Source organism: Sapajus apella, unplaced genomic scaffold, assembly GCF_009761245.1.
Source record: "Sapajus apella isolate SASKATOON/1434 unplaced genomic scaffold, GSC_monkey_1.0 scaffold16, whole genome shotgun sequence".
In the NCBI taxonomy this organism is placed as follows: domain Eukaryota; kingdom Metazoa; phylum Chordata; class Mammalia; order Primates; family Cebidae; genus Sapajus; species Sapajus apella.
In genome coordinates this window covers 8,609,144-8,630,260 of record NW_022436956.1, presented here as the reverse complement: position 1 = coordinate 8,630,260, position 21,117 = coordinate 8,609,144, and the positions used below count along the sequence as shown (strand labels likewise).

Genomic DNA, 21,117 nt, shown 5'->3' with positions numbered 1-21,117 from the left:
AGGCTGGGCATGGTGGCTCATGCCTATAATCCCAGCACTTTGGGAGGCCGAGGCAGTGGATCACTGGAGGTCAGGAGTTTGAGACCAGTCTGGCCAACATGGTGAAAACCTACATCTATTAAAAATACAAAAAAATAGCTGGGTATGGTGGCACACACCTGTAGTCCCAGCTACTCAGGAGGCTGAAGCAGGAGGATCACTTGAACCCAGGCGGTGGAGGTTGCAGTGAGTTGAGATCGTGCCATTGCACTCCAGCTTGGGTGACAGAGCGAGACTCTGTCTCAACAACAACAACAAAAAAACCACATACATACAAAAAAGGTGAAAACAGCTCAAGTGTTCATCAATGATGAATGGATACACAAAATGTAATATATACATATAATGGAATATTATTCAGTTTTAAAAAGGAAGGAAATCCTTCCACATGATACAACAAAGATGAACCCTGAGAACATTATGCTAAGTGAAATAAGCCCAGCACAAAAGGACAAATATTGTGTAACTTCACCTCTATGAGGGTCTAAGATAGTCAGATTCATAAAAAAACAAGAAGGTAGGATGTTGATTACCAGGAACAGGTGACCCCTCCCTTGGTCTACCCCTCTGCAGTGTGACTCTGCAGCTCTTCCCACCAAGGGGTAGAGACTGTTTTCCCAGCCCTCGGATCTGAGCTGGCCTGGTGACTTGCTTTGGACAATAGCCTCTGGTGGAAGTGAGGCTATGCTGGCTCTGAGCCCAGGCCTCAAGAAGCTTGCGTGCTCCTGCTTGTGCCCTTGGAAACCTGCTGCTACTGTGTGAATGACCCTGCACTCAGGTGGTGACAGATGCATGGCCGAGCCACCTCTGTTACCGCGGACAATAGCTGGACAGCCACTGCACATGTGAGGCCATCCTAGATCAGCCACCTGCTAGGTGACCCTCCAGGTGACTGCAGATGAAGGAGTGAGTGTAGTTAAATTCAGCTGTACCTGGCCCAGGTTAGCAAAACTGCACAGACCATAGAGACATAATCAATAAGTAATGCTTATGGCTTTTAAGTCATCGAATTTGCCATTGTTTATTATACAGAGATAGCTAACTGATACCCTGAGTGTAATTGAGAAAAATCTATACACAAGTGTGTAGTTGTCTTCAGGGAGCTTACTAGACTAACACACACAAAACAATTTGAGAGCAATAAAAGACAGTGTAAAATCAAATGTAAACTTGTGTGACCCACTATAATGTGGGCCTGCAGCATGGCACTGAAGAGAATTTCTCTGCATGGCAACGCCGCAGGGGTTCCACACCCACTAAATCATCCTAAGAAGGGCAACCAGTTTAGGGAAATGGAAAGATTGGCTTGATACTAGTAGAAAAATCAGATCTTTGCTGCAGCTGATATTTTTGGTTTTGAGTGTGATTGGAACTCAAGGCGAAGAGCAAAGTCATAGGGACACGAGAGAAGACTGTTTGCAGGCTGTGGTCAGAAGACAGGGTGGCTGTGCTGTGGTGTATTACAGAAAGCCATATGTGAAAAACTGCCTATCAGGACATAAAGAATGCATTTGAAAGTCAACAAGGAGAGAAAGAGGCTCTGCTGGCATGCGATAAAGGCATGCAAGTCATGGCAGAGGAACATGTAAGTGTGTTACATCCAGATGCATGGGCATGTGAGCACACACACACAGTCAAAGGAGGCATTAGATCAGGCTGTTTCCGAAGGGAAAATCTCATTTGTCCACCAGTGATAGCCTATGTAGCCTTCATCATTAATGTAAATTGAGGTAGGATTTCCTTCTAGTGATAAAGTCATATCTGGTAGCAGAGAAAAAGTGAGTGGGAATGGACACATTTCCAACTATGTTCTGGCCTGGGCTGCAGCCCTACTCCACTGAACACCTAGATTCACCTTTATAAAACGCAGGATTCTTCGGGCTTAACCTCCTAGTCCTTGCCCCCTCCCCAGATCCCACCCCTGTCTGCCCACCTTGTCTTCTCCCACCTTCAAAACTTAAGCAGGAAGTCTGGACAGGCCAGTAGAGGAAGGAGCTGGGGCGAAGGCAGCCACAGGTGGAAGAGGTGGAGGGAGGCGGCACAGCTCACAGTCACATCAGCACAACTTGGAAGTCGAATTGGCAAGTCGCAGAAGGAAATGGGAGCATGGGCTCCATCCCTAAGGGAGCCACATTCATTTTTTTTTTTTCCTTTCAAAGTCCTCAGGCAGTAAAAGAAAATTGCAGGGATGGGGAAATAATGAAAAAGGCTCTTTGTTTTCCCCCCAGTCCGAACTCCTAGCTCATCAAACCTTGGAAATGCTCACTGCAAATGGCTGTTCTTGTTTTATTGCTTATTTATGGGAATCTATTTAAAGTGAATTGCATTTTTCCATTGTATCCTAGTGAGTGTGTGCTGGAGTTGTGTCTCCCCTGGCTGTGGGGCTGTCTGGACTGGGGATTCTGTCTGATTGTGTCAGCATCACGCTCCATGACATTTAAAAGTGGGGAAGGAAAATACTGCAGAGGAAGCAGGGCAAGCGTGGAGAATGATTGCTCAGGCCTCCGTCAGCTCCAGGCGGGTGCGGGGAATGCTGTTCTAGGGCAGGTTTGGGGGTGCTGACCAGGCCTTCACACAAAGAAAAATCTGCGCTTGTGGATGAATGAACGGCGGTGACAAATCAAGCTTTAATCTGGCTCTGCTGTAAGCATTGTGACCTTAGGGCAATTACTGACTTCTATAAGCCATCTTTATTTTTTAAAAACTCTACAGAGAGGTGAATACTGGGCTGTTGTTAATAATAATGATGGAATTTATTATATATATGAGAGTGCTTATTTAGTATCAGATAGATGTTCACTAAATGTAAAACTCCCTTGTAAGGGCGGCTGGACTGAGGGCTACAAGAGACACGGAAGTCTCCAGCCTATCCTCATTTTCTTAATCCATGCCTTTTAACTCAAAGAGGACAAAGTCTCCCTCACTCCTTTGCTTTGACTGGGAGATGAGATACAAGGCTTGCTGCCTAGAATGCTCTACAGCAGGGGTCAGCAAACTGGTCGAGTCGGGCTGCTGTTCCGGTAACTAAAGCCTTGTGGGAACCCATCCCACATCCCCGTCTGTCTGTGAGCCATCTATCCCTGTCTGTCTGCGAGCCATCTATGACAGCTTTCCTGCTACAGCGGCAGAGCAGGGTAGGTGTGAAAGAGATCGTGGGGCCCACAAAGCCCAAAGTATTTACTTTTCGGCCCTTTACAGAAGAAGTTTGCCAATCCCGGCTCTAATTCATTGGTATTTCGAGGTTCTCTTGTCTGTGTGATCAGAAGGTCTGAGCCTCAGAGAAAGGAAGCAACAACTTGTCCAAGATCACCAAGTTAGTGTCTGAGTTAGAACTGCTGTCAAGTTTCCTGATTCCTGGCCCAGCGCTTTCCCACTGTTTAACCATAGGATTTCACTGAGATCCCCCGAGGCATTGGGATTAGCTTTACAAAAAAAAATAAAATTAAAAAAAAAATAATAAAAGGCTCTAAGTTACGTGTACCAGAGCTCCATTTGATTGGCAAATTTGGCACTAGCCCCGCCCACATTTCCCAAGGCCCCACCTTCTATTCCCCTGCTCACCTCACTGCTGTTTCTGCAGGCTCAGCAAAGACTTCTAGAGACACCGATGTGTCCTTGCCCTGAAATCTTTGTAAGTCAGCTGCGTTGACCGCTACTCTGGGATGACAAGGGCCAATTCCTTGGTGGAGGGCCATCTGCCTGTGTCTGGCTGCCGGCCTGTGAGCTTTCCTGTCTGGGGGACTCTGCTGTATTGCAAGAGGGAGCTGGGACAGAGCTCCGAGGGGGAGGAGGCAAGGAGAGGGAATTTGATTCCTGGAGAATCTTCCTTTTCCCATGAAGACAAGCAAGCTGATGGCTGGTGTAGAGCCACAGCCCTGGAAAACTTTACTTTCAAATTTATTTTTTGTGGGGAAGGAGTAGGGTTAGCTCTCATTCATGGCAACCTCCCCAGTTCCCTGGCTCTGCTGCCTCCTCAGATGCCTTGCGAAGAAAGCCTGGATGGGCCAAGAGAGGTGGCTCACACCTGCAATCCCAGCACTTTGGGAGGTCGAGGCAGGTGGATCACCTGAGGTCAGGAGTTCCAGACCAGCCTGGTCAACATGGTGAAACCCCATCTCTACTAAAAATACGAAAAAATTAACTGGGTGTGGTGGTGTGTGCCTGTAGTCCCAGGTACTTTAGAGGCCGAGGCCTGAGAATCACTTGAACCTGGGCGACGGAGGTCTCAGTGAGCCAAGATTGTGCTACTACACTCCAGCCTGGGTGACAGAGTGAGACTCTGTCTCAATTTAAAGAAAAAAGAAAAAATAGAAAGCCTGATGGCCAAATGCTTCCTTCTTGATTAATTTACCCTTGTCCCTTTCTCCGAGCCTTCTCTTCCTTCTTGATTCCCTAGCGTGGTGATGGTGACATCATCCATCCAATTTCTCTTTTTTTTTTTTTGAGACGGAGTTTCGCTCTTGTTACCCAGGCTGGAGTGCAATGGCACGATCTCGGCTCACCGCAACCTCCGCCTCCTGAGTTCAGGCAATTCTCCTGCCTCAGCCTCCTGAGTAGCTGGGACTACAGACACACGCCACCATGCCCAGCTAATTTTTTTGTAGTTTTAGTAGAGACGGGGTTTCACCATGTTGACCAGGATGGTCTCAATCTCTTGACCTTGTGATCCACCCGCCTCGGCCTCCCAAAGTGCTGGGATTACAGGCTTGAGCCACCGCACCCAGCCCCATCCATCCAATTTCTTAAGCTGTAACTTCTGAGTTGCCCTTAACTCCTGCCTTGCCCCCCTCCCCAGCCTCCGATCAGATACCATGTGCAGCCTGCAAACCCTCACAGCTTTACTCAGACAAGTGGCCTCTTGCTTCAACTTCTGGCCCCACCATCCAACCCCATCTCCCAGCCTCCAGGCAGGTCCTCGCCCCCGCCATCCTCCACATGATCCCCAAACATTGCTGATCAACACACCACAACTGAAATCCAAAGAGGCGCCACAGTACTAACAGGGTGACTCAAGCCACGTCGCATGGCTCATAAGGCCCTTGGCAAGTTGACGTCAGGCTCCCTCTCCCCCGAAGCCACACCGTCTTCCTGCAGCACCGTCAGTGTACACACAGAACACCCTCATTGTCCAAACACACTGGGGCTCTCTGTGGACAAAGGGTGGGAGCTAGACTTTGGAATGAAATTGACCAGGGCTTAGATCCAGACACTGCTGTACCACTTGCTTTCTGGGCAGTTTATCTTCCCTTTCTGAGCCTCAGTTTCTTCATCTGTATTAATGAATACTCCCTAAGAACTGCCCTGGGGATTAAGTGGTATAATGTACTTAAACGGGACAAAAACTGCACTAAATAAGTGTAATCTCATTCCTTTCTAGCTCTGCCTGCACAAACCTTTGCCCAGGATGCTCTGCCCTGTGTCTCTGCCTCCTCTGGGCTGGGGCTTAGCATGCTCCCCTCAGCCTCTTTGCAAATGAGGCTTAGTCACTTCCTCCTCCGGTCCCCCAGACCTGTGTTCACCTGGCTCACAGCCTTCCTTAATTACAATTGTAACTGTTTACGTTCTTGTTTGTGTGCTTGTTTATGCAGAAGATGACAGGGCTACAAGAAGGCAGGACTTCCTCTATTGCGCTAGGCCCTGGGGCAAATGGCAGCGCAGGGTGGGCACTTAGTCTCTGACTTGGGCAAGCCACGTGACCTCTAGGAACCTGTTTTCTTATCTAAAACGTGAGGGTAATAGTTCCTATTTGCCAAAGCTGTTCCCATGGACCCTGACTCAGAGGAGACATTCAGTGAATGTTGGTTCTACTCCACTTTTCTGGTGCTAAGTCCTGCAACTATGACACAATTGATGCTCAGTGGCTCTTTGTTGAATGAATGAATACATGAATAGTGATTAGAGATGAGGCCTTTAGGTCCAAAAGAGGTCAGAAGATTTAGACCAACCCTAATAACCTGAACTCAGGTATAAGTGGCTCTTTCCTCCCAGTCCAAACCACAGATCCTAAATGCTCATCCAGCCTCACTTGCCGGGGACTCAGCTTCTCCTGGGGCCTCTGGGTGGGTCCCGTGATTGCTCTGTTCACCTCCCTCTTATTGGATATGAATCAATTCCGACACAGGCTACAAACAAGCCGCCCTGCTCTTGACAGGCATTTGAGGATCTTTGTCGGGGATGAGGGGAGTGGGAGGGTGAGTGAAGGGAGAAGAGAGGGAAAGTGGTGAGCAGAGAGTGCGCGGGGAGGCTCAGAGACTGAGCAAGTGCCAAGAAGAGAAGATGGCAATGCTGGCGAAGTCTGAACAAATGCAAAGTCAAGCACAATAATAATTTGGGCAAAATGGCAAATGGCACAGCTGAGGAGGAAATAGCATTGCGAATGTAAAAACTCCTAAATGGAGCGCAGATGGGAGGGAAAAGTGTAATCTTCTGGAAAAGCCTCTAATTGTCTGCCCACACTAATAATTTCAGCAAACGCTCCCTCTCTCCCTCCTGCGTATAATTACACCATTCCATCTGTCTATCTGCAGGTTTTTTACTGTGCCTTACTGCTACCACGTTCTCATGCTCACGGAGAGATGAGGGGTTTTTGAAGATTTAAGAATCCTTCCGACACATATCCTGAAGAAAAGACACTCAGGAGAGACAATCCCTTTCTCAGCCCTGCTAAGACTCTATTTTAAAAAGTCTTATAATCTCTCCAAATGCTATTATGGAGTCCAAAGGAGGTGGGGCCACATGTTCCCTCCACCTTGGGTGTTCTCATCTGGCGGCTTGTCTTAGTAGGTCAGCTCTGGAGAGACCACAGGTCAGGGGCTGCAGGGAGAAAGTGGCTGGTGGAGACACTGGCCCATGTGTCCCGCAGGCAGCAGGCCATGAGAGCATCTGCTCAAGGTTATCCCTTTAGAGTGTCTTAGGTGTCAAGGCCAGGGTTCTGCTGCATGAGGAGGAGAAGGAATGCAAATGGAAGAGGAGAAGTGAGTGGGAGTGGCGGGGGAGTGTCAGTGGCCATGCATTAGCTCAGCTCAGCTGGCCTGGGGAGCGCTGCCCAGCGCCCACGTCCAGGGCTCTGAGTGACTCCAACTGCCATTGGCTTCTCTCCCTGCTCTGGCAGCTAGTCCCAGAGAAAACAGGTGGCCTCGTGCACAGAGCCCAGCAGGAAAGGCGCCAGGTTTCCCGCCCAAGTCACTATCTATGCAGGAGGTATAGAGCTTCCCATTTGCTTGCTCCACGGGCAGGAGCTGCGATTTTAGAGGGCTGGGAGGTGCTTGCAGGTTCTACATCAGGAAGTTTTCTTTTCATGTGAAAAATCACACCCCAGCTCTTCTCCCTTTCCTTTCCAGTAAGTGGATCCTAACTAGTTTCTGGGAGGGGTGCCAGGAGAGAGGCAGGACAAGTTAAAAAGGGGAATGAAGTCCAATGCCCCTGAGACTCTTGAAAGCTGAGAGGTGTGGTTGTGACACTGGGTGCCACAAGGTGTGACCTATTACTAGATGTGAACTGGGCCAGGGAAACGTCACACAGAGGCGGTTATGACAGAGCCAGAGCCGCTCCACCCAGCTTGTCCTCACACAGCCTGATATCACAACTGCATCTTCCCCAGAATTGCCAAGTGGATGGGGAGAAGAGTTGACTCACATCACAATTCATTCGATAAATATTGGTAGTGTTCCCACAAGGTGCAGTGAAAGCAGTATACGACACGTTTCCAATTCTCCAGGGCAGCAACCTCTAATAGAAATATAACGCGAGCTGGAGCTGCAATTTTAAATTTTCTAGTAGCCACATTCAACAAGTAAAAAGAAATGTGAAACTTACTTGAATAGTATGTTTTATTTTGGCTAATATTTTCAAAATATTATTAATTCAATATATTAGCATTATAATATTATTTGTTATCTATTTTTACCTTTTTTAGGTAATAAGTCTTCAAAATCTGGTTTATAGTTATATTTCCAGCGTACCTCAGTTTGAGCTGACCATCCTTCAAGTGCTCAGCACCACATGTGGCTAGTGATGAGTGTATTAGATGTTACAGACATAGGGCTTATTAAGGAGAAAAAAATTGCATGTATAATTATAATATGTGCCTTATTATTATTATAGTTCAAGCCTGGAAAGTAATTTGCTAAACACTTTCATATATATTATCTGTGATCTCAGCAATTTTGTGAGATGATTAGTTGTTGATTTTTTTATCAGATAAATAAAAATGAGGCTGGGCATGGTGACTCATGTGTGTAATCTCAGCACTTCTGGAGGCTAAGGCAGGAGGATGGCTTGAGTTCAGGGGTTTGAGACCAGCCTGAGCAACAAAGTGAGATCCCTGTCCTTAACAAAAAATAAAAAAATTAATTGAGCCTAGTGGCTCATGCCTGTGGTCCCAGCTACATGGGGGACTGAGGCAGGAGGATGGCTTGATCCCAGGAGGTGAGGCTGCAGTGAACTGTTTGTGCTGCTGCACACCACTTAGGTGACAGAGTGAGACCCTGTCCCCCCCAAAAAAAGAGGTTCAGAGAACTGAAGTGACTTGTGATTTCAGAGAAGTAACTTGACATCCTTATTTCCTGCATTCTGAAGCACATACAGGCACACACACATTTTTCTGCGTGATTCAATATGGCGCGTTGGAAGAGGCAGCATACCACCTTATTTTCCCCTTCATTACAGCTACTTTCTTCTTAAGAATCCTTTGAAGAACAGGACTGGAAAACCATGTGAGGTCAGCACACTGTGTTCCACATACAATTATTAGGTTGGTGCAAAGGTAATTGAGGTTTTCGCAATTACTTTTAATGGCAAAGCTGCAATTATTTTTGCACTAACCTAATATCTCCCTTTACGAACCTCTGATGCTGTTCCCAGATCAGCTGAGGCCCCACCTTTGGCCGATCCTCTGCCTCCTAGCCTTTCTGGTGGACCCCATTCTCAGAAGCCTGGGGAGCGGGTCTCAGGAAGCAGCCGGGGCTCTGGGGAGCCCAGCCATTGTCTTTTCTGTGAGACTTATCCTGCTATTCAGCAGGTGAAACCTCTCCTCCTGTCATGCCCTCCCTGCCCCACAATGTGCAACAGACCTGACTTCGAGGTGGGCAAATCTCTCTCTGAGATCTTTGTTATAGGCATGGCATTTATCCCCCACACCCTCCTCAGCAGTCTTGGGCTAATGAGCTCAGTTCCTTTAAGCTCAGTTCCTTTAAACCCAACTCCTGCCTCAGCCCTTCTCAGAAACTTATATCCGGCCATGTAGACAAAGCCAGAATTAAGGCCTCCAGATTTATTTCACTTAACGAGAACCCACAAAGCCAGCCCAGCAGCCCATTCATCCCAAAATAGCTTCTGAAAGACTGAACATACGTCAGTGTCTCTTTGCAGAAACCACACTGCATTGTCATGAAAGGGCCATTTGAACAAGGTAGCTACAGTGAAATTATCTCAATGCATTTCAATCACTTTGCAACATCAAGGTTCATTTCTCACTAACAGTGTCTTTGACAATCAATGAATTGCTTGGTTGGTGTGTGTATGTGTGTGTGCATGTGTGTGACACCCTTTCATGATGAATTCCTAGATACACCAATGTTACAAGTGATTGGTCTTTGCATCCATCTCTCAGCATAAATCCCCAGCATCAGCGTGACATGTTGAGAAGCACTGAGCTCCCTGGATTCTCTCAGTCTTGGTGGGAGACGGAGTGGGGACTGTGTTCACGATGTTACAAAAGGACATTTAAGAGGAACAGCAGGGAGGAAGCTGGGCAGAAACGCTCTGAATCAATGGCTCTTTCTTCTTGGTGGCTTGGAGCTTGCAATCTGTCAGCCTGTGTCCCATCATCAAGAAATTGAAGAATCCTTGGAAAGTCATTGGGATGGGTACTTTTCAAAGTAGATTCTTTTCTGTTCTGCTTAGAACCTCTCACGGAATGTGACAGAAGAAAGAGGAGCAGAGACCCACAGAACTCCCTTCACTGGAGAAGGGAGCGAGGTCAGTGGGTGGAGGAGTCGGGCTGGGACTTCCCAGGGGAGCACCTGGGCGGATTCCTGGAGCCATTCTCAGCCTGGGGAGAAGCCCTGCCCCTACTGTTTGCTAGAAGAGTTTGGACAAATCCTTTTCTGCCCTATACCTTAGGTTTTCCATCTATAAAGTGGGAAGGCAAACATCCTATGGAAGTGTCATTAGAGATTCTTAGGGGGTGCCTAAAAGGTTCTTTAGGTGCTAGTCAAGACCTGGGGTCCAGATTTGTCATTAACTTGCTGTGCGGTCTTTGGCAAGTTATTCAACATTTGTTAGGTCTCCTTTCTTTCTTTATAACAGGGTAATAACCTACCTCCGTATTAAACTTGTAAGTAAAGCAGAACAGCTGTGAGAGTGGTCCTGGAGCCAAAGATACCTGACTGTCAACCTGAACTCTGCTCCATCATCTTGGGAAGTCTGCCAAGTCTCTGTCCCCCGTCCAAATCTTTATCTGCAAACGGGGGCAAATCATCTCTACCTTGTAGGCTTGTTGTGAGGATTTAATGACAATGCACTTAAAACGCCTAGCAGGGACCTGTCACACAGAATGTACCCTATTGATGGTAGCTGCAGTATATTATAAGGTTGTACTGAAAAATGAATGAAAGAAAGCAATCTTTCCTTGAAACATGCACAGAACTCCACAAATCTATGACATCACGATGATTACGATTATTGTCACAAATGTCACATCTTCATGTGAAGTTGAGATGAGCATTAGCTACACAGTTCCCATTACTCAGTCCCTGGGTGCTCCAGTGACAGAGCCTCCCCTGAGAGGCTGACGTCAGGGAGATGTGGAGGAGAGTAGATCTCCCCACCCTTGGCTTTCACCAGCTTCCTCTCACCGTGGGGCCCTAAGGCCTCAGCAGACTCGCTGACTTCTTTTCAGAGCAAAGCACATCAAAACAAAACACACCGCAGAATGGAAAATACTTGCACTCTAGAAAGGCCGGCAGATTCCCTATCTCATCCCACCCTGCATGGACATGGCCCTCTCTGCCCAGTCACTTCCTGATGTACCCCACTGTATCTCTGATCACACTTTAAATGTGCACCCTAGGAGGCTGAAGCTCTGCAGAGAGAGTGTGTGTCTGACCTCACAAGAAGGCCTCTGGTCCCCCGAAGGAAGACCAACGGGACTGGGTGCCATCCTGTGCCCAAGTTGTTCCCAGGAGGAGAAAGCCTTTAGGTAGGGAACAAGCCCCCATTCTGCCTCCATTCATTGCAAGGTCAGCCAGCTGCAGGCTTTCTTCTGGCTGGGCCCCTGAGGGCAACTGTGGCTTTTTCCTCTTGAGGAGTCTTTTTGTTTTCAGAGTGGCAGGGAGGACGGTTTATGGTGAGTGTGGACCTAAATGAGAAGGGTGAGTAGTAGACGGGGTATTCTCTGGGTTGTGAATTCTGGTCGGGTTGGGGGTGGCTGGGTTGGGGTAGGAGGCACTGAACAGAGCCAGGAGGCCTGGATTCCTTCCAGCTGTGCTGCTGCATGCCGTTTGGTCCATCTGACCTACTTCACAGGCTAGGCTGCCATGGGCAGCTTCTATAGGCTGTGCACTGAGCAAGGCCAAGGCTTGCCATTTGCATGGTCTGTGGATGAATGGTGCTCCTGAGAGCTGTTCTCTGCAGGAGCTTTGCTCATGGGGCCCTTGTGAGCAGCAAACAGAATCATCATCATCTTCATCACCATCAGCAGGGCAGCAACTTGACCAATGATTGATCAGGTGTTAGGTGCCAGGCTCTGTGCTAAGTGCTTTGCATTTTATGCTCCCCTGCACCCTATAGCAGGTAAGTACTGTTCTTATCTCACCCTCAGTTTATAAGTGAGAAGACTGAGGCCAGAGGGATGAAGCGATTGGCCAGAGGTCAGTCAGATTGGGAGTGATGGGGCTGCAATCCCCATCGGGTCAGCTGGGCTGGCTGACTCCCAAGTTCACACCTAGTCTTTATTCATGAGAGAAAAGATGTCTGTTTTCCTGAGGCCACAGGCAGGGGAGGCAGGACTCCTAAGCCTGAGCCCTCTGACTGGCTGGGCCAGTGCTTCCATGCCAGAAACCCTGTCTCAGAGGGCAGGAAAGAGAATGGGGAGCCCTTGCAGAATGTGGCTGGATCCTTCTCTCTTGGCTCTGTCATCCTTGTCTGGGGACTTCCTCCCAACACAGGCTGTGAATCTCACTCAGTGGTCAGTGCTGGCAGCGGTAATGCAGGGCACATTTGCATTCCTTGAGTCCTTCCCCTTTCTCAGAAAGAAAGAAGAAATGGAATTGTCTGTCAGATTGCTTGAACTCATTCTCCGGAATCACTGAGCCCGTCTTTTCAGAGATGTTCCCCGCTCTCTCTTACTTATATACACTCACACAATTAGATTATAACTATATTCACACACAGACACACGTTACAACTTGAACTTAGCACCTGCTCTTGCTATGCATGCCCAGAAGGCTGTCACACAGTCCTGCACACATCCACACATTTGCACATGCCCATACAGCTGAACAACATGGATTTACATAGCACACACATTTGCAGACATATCTGTTCATGTGTATGCATCTGCACAGCTGTTCACTTAACTGCAGAATCAGGTATGCACAGCAGTACAGAACAACAGCTGGTAGGGGGTGTGTTTGTCGGGGTGTGGTAGTGCAGGACAGGGGAGGTGGGGTGGGACGGGGAAGAATTGAGTACTAGTAGAACAGAAACTTGCAAAGGACTGCAGCAACCAGCCCCAGCTGACTGTAGGGGTTCACAGTCTTGTCACTTAGAAGGTCTGTCTGAGAGACCTTGGTGGAGTGCACCTTCAGCTTTGGGGGCACAGCTCTGTAGGGTTTTTCTCTAGGAGGCTGTGCTATTTGTGTTGTGTGTCCCTGCACACCTGCATATCTGGCTCAGTCTGACTATCCACACACAGACAGGGCTCTATTTTTGGATGTGTTGGTTCTCATGAGTTGTGGCTAAGTCGGGAAGTCTGAGTCTCTCCTGATGCCCAGGCTTCCAGATGGTTCCTGGCTGTCTGCATTAGCAGGTCGCTTTTGGCCTTGCTACCTACACCAGTCCAAGGGCTTGGCTGAGGAACGACATCAGAAGTGGTGACCAAATAAGCTAGGGGGCTCCTAAAGGAAGATACGGAATTCTCAACAGGCCATCACCCAAAAGGAAGCAGTATTCTCCTCCTCCGACCACGCCATGGGATGAAAGCCTCTACCTTTTATGTCTCGCCAGCTTGCTAAAAACTATCAGTCAGCTCTAGGCAGCTCCAGAGCTGTATAATTGGAGTGGGAGGACTCTTGGGTCAAAACTGTATGTGTGGGTGGTAAATTTATAGCTTACCCACTGAATATAGCTTTTTATGGCTCAATACATACATTTGGTTTTCTTAAAAAAAGGTTTCCTTAATTCAAAAGATGTACACATTTATAGTAAGAATACAAACAGTACAAAGATGTCAGTCCTTTTCCACTGGTGCCAAAATTATAAACAGTTTATTTGCATCATTCTGCAATTTATATATATATCTTTGCGATATGGTACAGATACTGGTTCCCTTCAAATCTCATTTTGAAATGTGATCCCCAGTCTTGGAGGTGGAACCTGCTGGGAGGTGACTGGATCACGAGGGCAGGTCCCTTAGGAATGGTTTGGCACTAACCCCTTGGTGATAAGTGATTTCTTGCTCAGTTAGTTCACATAAGATCTGGTTGTTTAAAAGCCTGGGACCTCTCCTACCCACTCTCTTGCACCTTTTCTTCCCATGTGATGTGCCTGCTCCTGCTTTACCTTCTGCCATGATTGGAAACTTCCTGAGGCCTCACCAGAAGCTGAGAAGATACTGACACTATGCTTCCTGTATAGCCTGCAGAACCATGAGCCAATTAAACCTCTTTTCTTTATAAATTATCAGCCTCAGGTATTTCTTTATAGTAATGCAAGAATGGTCTAACACCATGTATGTGCAAGTGTATATGCATATGAATGTATAGCCATGTGTATGTGCATAAATGGAAAATGCACTGTGGTAAATTACAGATGGCCACAAACAGCCACTCCTCCCATAAAGAGGCGGAGTCTACCTCCCCTATTTTAGAACTGCCATGGCATTATGACTTGCCTTGACTACTAAAATGTGGAGGAAGTGATGCTGTGGAACTTCTGGGAAAAACTTGAAGATATTTGCTGTTTCTGCTTGTAGGCACTTAGAATGCTCCTTTTCAGAATGTGCCTACTGTGCTGTGAGAAGCCTACTCCACATGGAGGAAAATGGAGGCAGTGGCCAAAAACATAAGCCGAGCTCCTAGTCAACAGCCAGTGATTATGACCAGCCACGTGAGTGAACCACTAGGGCCTTCTAGCCCAGTCAAGCCTTCAGATGACTGCAGGCCCCGATGTCACCATATGGAGCAGGTGAACCACTGAACTGAACAACGCCACGCCACAGAACCGTGAAAGATAGTATATGTTGGGTTTTATTTTCAGTGGCTGTATTTTGGGGTGGTTTGTTACATAGAAATAGAGAACTGAAATATGAATATTTATTTGATTCATTTAAATAAATATCTAGTGATTTGCTGATTGGCTATATCATTTTCTTTTTAATTAATACCATACTTAATATGCATAGGTAAATGTACAGGTATGTGTATAATGAAAAGTGTACTGGGACATGCAAATATCCTTTAAGTATATTTTGGTTTTTATCTAGTTATTTGCAAAAATGCAGCAATAGACATCCCGTGCATGGATATTTGTTCACATGTATAAATATATATCTCTAGGTTAAATTTTTTATAGATATTTCCAAATTATCTTCCAAAGGGACCATGCCACCAATGGTATGAATGCGCCTGATTCCCTACCTCCTTGTACACAGGGCATGGAGATATGCTCAAACTTTTCATCTTCCCTTGTTTCATACATTTAAAAAATATCATTTATTTTGCTTTTTTTCAATGACAATTTAAGTGGTTCGTCTTTTGATATGTTTATAAGCTATATTTTTCTTTTTCTGTAAATGTCTTTTGCCCATTTTTCTACTGGTTCATAAGAGCTTTTTTCTTTATTGGATTTTAATAATTCTTTTTCCTTTTTGAATTTAAGGACTCTCAGATGACAAGTGAAATAAATTAGCTCTTTATCAGCTATTTGTGCTATCAATTTTTTTTCCACAGGTTATTTTTTGACTTCTTTTTTTAAGAGACAGGGTCTCACTCTGTCACTCAGGCTGGAGTGCAATGGTGTGATCACAGCTCTCTGTAATCTCAACCGCCTAGCCTAAAGCAATCCCCTTGGCTCAGCCTCTTCAGCAGCTGGGACTACAGGTGCATGCCACCACATTTGGCTAATTTTTAAATTTTTTGTAGAGATGGGGGCCTTGCCCAGGCTGGTCTTGAACTCCTGGCCTCAGGTGATCCTCCTGCCTCAGACTCTCAAAGTGTTCCGATTGCAAACATGAGACACCTCACTGACGGCTTTTTTTTTTTTTTTTGCTTTTGACTGTGCATACACTCACACAGGTATACATGTGACACATTTTATTTTTGTCTGATTTTATTGTTTTGTCTTTCATCCAGGTGGAATCTGTCTTGCTACAAGGGGTGAGGAAGGAATCCTGTCTAATTTTTTCTCCACAAACATCTGGCCAGTTGCCCCCAGCCTTCATCGATACTCGATCTATCCCCACCTGCTTCAAAACACTACTTGGTCATATACTATCTTCCTGGATATATATTTGGGCCTTTGTCTACACTCTATATCAGTCCATTGCTTTCTTTGTTCATATGCCAATATTGAAGGCTGCTTCTTAGCCTTTCCAGCCTGCACTTCCTCTGAGACTGCAGCTTGCTCTTGGAGCCAGGGGCTAAGGTACTCAGCTTATACTGCCAGTCCCGGATAGAATGCTTCCATTTAAATTCTAATCTAACTCATTCTTTTCCCCCTGTGGATTCTTCTCAGCACTTTTTTTTTTTTTAGAAGGTCTGCTTTCCCTGGGTCATTTCTTCCAGACAAGAAAAATTTCTTCCCATAATGGCTCTTAAGTGCTTCCTCTTAGTCATTGTGATGAGCTTTTTTGGCTTTCCTAGGAACCCTTCCTCTGGGCCAAAACTTCACCCTTCTCTCCTCCTCTGAGAAAGGAGTTCTCTTTTTGTGTGCCATCACCATGTAGTCATTCTCTTGCCTGTTCGCTGGCTTGCAGTATTACATGGGGTAGCGGGGTCAAGTCAGTGGAGGGTGAAATAGGCAACTGACGATACTCTCTTTCCCATCCCTGAACCAGCTGACAGTCTCCATAGGTCCCAGAGTATCCATGCGCCATTTGATCAGAAAGAAACACACCGAAAAACACCGAATCTTCCTCTTCCACTGACTTTTCCCAAGTGAAAGGACTCCCTTGTCAGGGAGTCAGAAATATTCATGCCACCTGAAAACTCATCTGCCTGAGCCGCTGCTTTTTCCTGGCAGTTTACAATGTTATATTGCTACCAAAACGGGCAGAATGAGGATGTGAAGCCAAGCATCTGAGAAGGCTCAGAAAGTCTGAATAAGCAATACTGGAATAACAATATCCTCCTCACTAGGGGCGTTTAGCCAGAAGAGCGCTCCTGCTTAGGAATTCTATTTGTTTTTCTCTTGGAAAATGGGGAAGTAGATCTGTAATTTAGCTGTGAATACCCTATTTTCTTTGTTAAAGGGAACAACTGGAGGGGAAGACTGGAAATAGAGTCCTTTATCTCAGATCTCAAACCCTGGCCCAGGGCACACAAGACCAGGAGTCATCACCATCAGCAACAACAGCTTAATTAACAAGTTACCATTCCCACGTGGCCTCCAACAGTGGGGAAGGAAGGAGGCGTGCCGCTCAATGTCCAGGAGAGGCACCAGTGAACTGGAGGGTCAAAAGTGGCGCTCCCAGCTGGGCATGCATTGCTGATGGCCCCGGGGATTTTCTCCCATTTCTCCGGGGCCCTCAGGGCCCTCACCGCACCTTCAGGGTGACCTCTGCAGAGTTCACCAACCTTCCTCCCTCCGCTCTCCAGCTCCCGTTTCTGTCAAATGCACCAGTCACCACTAAGCCAGGTCTAAGGCCATGGGATCAGCTATGATCTCTCCCTTCCTTTTTCATTTTCCTCTCCTCATATTCAATCTGTCATTAGACTTAGTGTTTTCTCCTTCACGGTGTTTTTTGAATTAGTTTCTTCTCTATCCCACTGTTAACTGTGCTAATCCCACAGTTTCTGACCCCACACCAGGACAGTCTGTGTTTTCACGGCCAGGTGGATCTTTCTAGAACACCAAGCTCAGTGTATCCCTCCTGATGAACAGAGGACAGCAGAGCCTACACTGTGCTGTGCCACCGTGTTACGCTCTGTGCTTGGTTCAGTTAATCCCGTCAACGGACATATAAAGTGTGTTTGATTATCCTTAAGCAAAAAGTTCAAGAAATTATTAGATCAATTTCAAGTCCTCTTCCTGGTATTCAAAACTCTCCCCAAGATATGGCTCTGCCTTGACTAGTTGGCTTTATCATCTCCTCTATCCCAAGATGACCTCTGGGGTTCCAATCAGTCCTATCTCTTCCCTGGGAGGAGGAGTGGAGGGGCAGCATCCCTGGGCAGAAGACGGAGCCAAAGAGGAGAGACAGAGTTCACACCTAACTGGCTAAAGTCCAGCCAAACATCAGCTAATGAGCGGCGGTGGCAGTGGTAGGGAATATGTTGAGCTATGCCTCCAACACTCATGTGCCCCAATACTTCAGAATGTGTCTGTATTTGGAGATAGGATCTTTAAAGAGGCAATTAAGTTAAAATGAGGTCATTAGGGTGGGCCCTAATCCTGCATGACTGGTGTCCTCATAAAAAGAGAAAATTTGGACACAAAGAGGTGGAGAGGGCAGACCATGTGAAGATGAGGGAAGGCAGCCATCTACAAGCAAGGAGAGGCCTCTGGAGACACCAGCCCTGCAGACACCCCCATCTCAGACCTCCAGCCTCCAGAATTGTGAGAAAGTAAGTTTCTGTTGTTTAAGCCACAAGATAGTGGTATTTTGTTTCAGCAGCCCAGGGAAACAGTTGTCCGAGGGAGCCGGAGAGGCTGGGCACTGGCACACAAGGGTAGGTAATGATGTGAGCTACCTTTAGTGAGCATCTTCTGTACATCAGGCACCAGGCTACCCTGCGAACATTCCACATTCATTATCTCTAGTCCTTACACATGCCCTGCCAGGAAGTTACTGTCACAGCCATTTTAGAGACATAAGATTCAAAGCTCAGAGTGGTAGGAAATGTCCCTAGGAGACACACATAATGAGTATCAAGCCTGGCACTGGAATCCCAATTTCCTCCTCACTAAGCCCATGCTCACTCTACTATTCTGTCCTGCGTGTATCAGCAGAGGGGCGTGTCGGTGGACCCCAGACCTGTCCACGGGCAGCAGGGCCCTGACCACCAGGTGGCTTCTCTGAGCAGTGCCTTGTCTTAGGGGGGCGTGTTCACCGAACTCGAGGTCAGAACACGGGACTTCACAAAGCTGAGGAGAGAAGGTAGACAGCTAGCTCAGTGTGGCACCACATTCTTCCCGTTGAGGCCTCTCCTCCTCCTGTTTAAGTTCAGCATGTTCCCAGAAGTACCTGAGTGGGAAGTAGCTTTAGCTTCCTGAGGCCGTGCAATAGTATTCAAATAACCCTTCAGGGCATGCCGAGATTCCTAATGAGTGAGAACGCAGTCTTTAAAGCTTCAGTTAAACGTGTATGCAGATGGGAGCTTGCAGGACCATTTTGCTAAATGATGCACCATGTGAATAACCATCAACCACCATATCTACTAGGGCAGGCGCTCCTGTGTTCTCAGCTGGAGACTCCCCCTCATCCCACTTGGACTCAGAGTCCTTGGTGCCCCGAGGGAAAGCAAGCAAATCGGCCTCACTTATAATTGAGTGTCTCAAATAAAGGTTTGTTTTAGGTTAAATAAGAAAAGTGATTCCAAGTCAAACAGATCACAACTGATTATTAAGGACAGAACTACTGCAGTGTGACAACTGCCACAAACACGAATCTTATTTGGGAGTTGCTAAACCTCAATAAATACCACCTTAAGAATTAATTAAACTTTAATTAATGTATGACAGTCATCTCAACCTGATAGGCCTTTTCAGTGTGCAGGGTGTGATGGGGATGGTGGCTGCTGGGATGGCCAAGGGCAGCTAGGTTTCAGGCATCCCCTCCTTGGGGCAAGGAGAACTAAGTTCACTTTCCCCCAAGAAAAACCTGTGGTCTCCACGAATCAACCTAAGCACTGAATCATCAAACACTCTGACTATTCAGGTTACCAACAGTGACTGCAGGGGAATCTAAAGTGCTTTTGAATCCTTAGCGAAAAGTCTCTGTTCCATCTTTTTATGGATCTAGTGGGTGGAAGAAGGAATGGAGTTACTGCAACATGACAATCTCCATCCTGTCTGACGTGCATATAACCGCCCAAGTTTAAGGAGAATTCTGGATATAATTATATGAACCTGTAATCCCAGCACTTTAGGAGGCCGAGGCAAATGGATCACCTGAGGTCAGGAGTTTGAGACCAGCTTTGCCAACATGGTGAAACCCCCACCTCTACTAAAAATAGAAAAATTAGCTGGAGGGGGAGTGGGTGGCTCACGCCTGTCATCCCAGCTACTTGGGAAGCTGAGGCCTGAGAATCACTTGAACTCAGGAGGTGGAGGTTGCAGTGAGCCGAGATCGTGCCACTGCACTCCAGCCTGGGCGACAGTGAGACTCCATCTCAAAACAAAAACAAAAACAAAAAAACACCAAAACCCAAAAAACAAATAATTTTATGAGTAGTTTCCAAATAGTCAACAGAATTAGTATCATGTTAGCTGTAAAATGAAACAAAAAAGACTTCTGTCCAGCTCCCTAGAAATTCTAATTTAGTAGGAATGAGCTAAAAGGTCTGATTTAGTAAGGTGAGAATTTAGTAGGCTCAGGAATCTATATTTTTAATCAGTCCCCACTGTGCGAGGATGCTGTGCCAGCAAAGGGCTTCTTCAAGCCATGAAGCCTCTCTCCAGCGACCCTGATGCATGGCTGGCGGTGGAAGCCACTTCATTATAAAAAGCAGAACATCCCTAAGAACAGGATACTCCAGGGACACAAAAGAGCCCACGCTCCTTTGGAAACACCGCCTCTGGGGTCCAGGAGGGCCACTCCACAGTGCTGACCTACTGTTTCTCAGCACGGTGGTCCCGGCCTTCCGCCGTCAGCCAGCCACGCCCACCCCCAGTGGTCCTCTTCCGACGAGAAAGACGCCAGGAAAGGGAAGAGCAAAGCAGCGCTGCGGCTTTCCCACTCTAGTAGCATTTTCTTTCTGTGTCTCTGGTGAGTCAGAGTTTGTTTGAATGTGAATTATCTGCAATCACGAAAGTGACGATACAGCTGGCTGCTGGGCCCGGAGGAAATGTGTGCTGCAGATAAGAGTGAGTGTGTGTGTGTGAGTGAGTGTGTGTGTGTGTGTGTGTGTGCGCGCGCGCGCGTTGTGCGTGTGCGCGTGCGTGCGCGCGCCCGCGCATGTACATTGCAGGGCTGGGGTTGTCACTTATCAGAGCAATTCCCAAGGCGTCCTCTCTGAGTGAGGCAGGGTCTGGGAGGGCTGGGCCCCTCAGAGCCCACTGCCGGGATGGTGCTGTGCTGGAGAAAGGCCCTGCCTCTCCAATCTGCGGTACCCCTGCTACCTGCTCCACCTCGCCAGCCTGTGGGTTCCGGTCGGTCTTGGCTTGGCCCCTTTTCCTAATGCGAGAGGAGGAGAGAAAATGGAGGTCTATGTTGCCACCTCACTCTCCGAGTGCGGGCACCTTTCCCTCAGAGCCAGGGCGCAGGCAGGTGAGGATCACGTGCCAAGGCTTCTGACCACTCACTGTGTGAGTCTCAAGCGGAGGGAAAGGGGGTAAGGACCTTTATGTTTGGGACTGTGGACCTCTGAGGTTGGCGACAACCTGAAAGCTCCCAGCAGAGAAAAGTGGGTAGAGACAGTGTTTTTGGCCATGACCCATTTTTGTCATCCTTGCTCCTCCTACAAAGTGAAAAATAGT

The 21,117-nt window shown here is 47.3% G+C and overlaps 1 protein-coding gene across 6 annotated transcripts in view; it reads right to left on the bottom strand.

Moving 5' to 3' along the window:
• Window positions 1-21,117, bottom strand: part of KIRREL3 (kirre like nephrin family adhesion molecule 3) — a 564,453-nt gene that overhangs the window by 255,217 nt on the left and 288,119 nt on the right. The window lies entirely within an intron of this gene.